The sequence below is a fragment of the Tenebrio molitor genome, chromosome 8, assembly GCF_963966145.1.
Source record: "Tenebrio molitor chromosome 8, icTenMoli1.1, whole genome shotgun sequence".
Classification (NCBI taxonomy): domain Eukaryota; kingdom Metazoa; phylum Arthropoda; class Insecta; order Coleoptera; family Tenebrionidae; genus Tenebrio; species Tenebrio molitor.
In genome coordinates, this window is record NC_091053.1 from 8584883 (window position 1) to 8587081 (window position 2199).

Consider the following 2199-nt stretch of genomic DNA (forward strand, 5'->3'; position numbering starts at 1 on the left):
TCGTGGGGTTGTCTAGTAAATTTCTGTGGAGGCCACGGTTAAGTTATGACCGTTAGCGGAGGCGGACCTAAGTCCTGCTCGATGCGGCTCTGGGATGCTAACGTGAAACCTCCGTCGCGGTTCTAGGGACCTCGGGTTTGTCGGTAAACGGTTGGTTGGGGAAGGCGGAGCAAGCTCTGCTCGAAGCGGCTTGGGATGCTCATCGTACAACCCCGAGCGCTTCTATCACTCTTTCTTGGTCGGTAAAATAGTCCGACGTTCATTTACCCTAGTAACTAGAAACGTCGCTGGTCTCAAGCCGATTCAGATTATTCTTCTGAGTCCTCTCGCGGCCGAGAGTTTCTTACCTCCAGCTCTAAGCTCCCGTCGGCGTGCCTTGACCGCGTAGTTACTAATTAAACTTGGAATTGTCATAACCAATTGTAAAATATGAGTAATACCTGGGATACGGTTTTGTAGAGGGTTTTTATCCATCCCTGTCTGTGATAACTGCATTATGAATTTGTTACTTGTGTTTTTTTTTGCAACCTTTAACTTGTCATTTTTGTTGTCATTTACCCGTTGTGTTTGTTTTAAATGTTGCTGTATTAATTTTGTTGTTTGTGCTTTGTAATGGCCTCAGCTAGTTAATTTTCTATACTTTGTTATACTTGGCCCCCGTTAATTTTGGATTCATCTCATTTGTTCGACGAAAATCAACGTTATCACCGGCATTTTTCAATAAAAGGTATTTGCGCCCCTCACATGTGTGTTTTATTTCGCGGCACTCTGCCAACTGGAACCCTCACCGTTTGCATTCCGAACCTTTTTCCGCCAAAAGAAAAACACAACGTAGGGCTCCTCCGATTCGATGACGATCACATTTGTTACCGTTTTGCGCAGGTTCGAATATTTGGCGGAAAAAGTAATGTATTCAGATCATTACAGTGTTCATCAACAGTCAAACACCTATACTTAAGTGTCAAATGAAAGTTATGTTTTATGTTCTTTCCGTTTTGACGTACGGAGCAGAAACGTTTACGCTAACAAAAAAGACTAAGAATTTCCAAGAGAAAATTGGAAAGGGACATGTTGGGAATTAAATTAAAAGACCGTATAAGAAATAGGTACAAACATTCGCCAAAAAACCGGCATGTGATATACCTAATCAACAGAATGACCAACTTGAAGTGGAAATGGACGGTGCATGTCGCGAAATTCAGGGACTCAAGATGAACAATGAAGATCATCGTATGGAGACCACGTCAAGATAAACAACGCTTAATGCAGCAGAAGAAGACCTTCTACGCGATGGACCAATGACAAAGAAATTACAATTATGTGCTGTACAAGATGGATGAAGAATGGAAACGATTAGGGGAGACCTATGTCCAGCAAGGAACGCAAGGGGTTGAATGATGGTGATATGCAAATGCATATTTTCGGTATTTTCTGTAATAAATGCATATTTGAGCATAATTTTGTCAAGTAGTCTGAATTTTCAGATAATGACCCCGACGGAACTGACAATGCAACCCACAATACATTTGCAGAGCTAACGTGGATATTTGTTTTTTATTTAAAAAAACCTAAAACATAGTTAGCTGTGCAGTTTCGTAAATTTTAAGGGAAATGTCATTCGCTTGGTTAAATCAAATTGTGAAAAAACAAGAGTTTTTGGGAAAATGTTTATTGTTTCTCATCATTCGAATACATTTTAAACGTCGTATTTTAACTTTTTCGTGAATGTCAGTTATAACAAATAATAATAATAAAATTAGTGGAAGCAAAGCTATCATGGGTTCATACCTATAGTTACCGCAACTTTCTGCAATATTTTTAATTTTTGTTGAAATGACACTATATTTTTGGTTTAATGGTTCTGTAATACACATTTGAATAGAAAATTGAGGAGCACGCCTTTGTCTTTTGTTTCTTCGTTCTATAAGTATAACAGTCCTCAAAATAATAAATAATTATTTATTTTTCACTTTCGTATAATTGCATGATAACTCCTAGGATACGAAATACGTAAACATGTCCATAACAACCAGGGAATAATACAGGGCGTAATAAGAATAAGCGGGCGTAATAAATTCATAACGCCCTCATCAATTCATAATTGCAAAGATGCCAATTTTTTTTTTTTAGAACACGTATAGTGAAAAATAAAATCTTGTATGCACCACGGCGTCACCGAATGATTACGCCCATCGAACG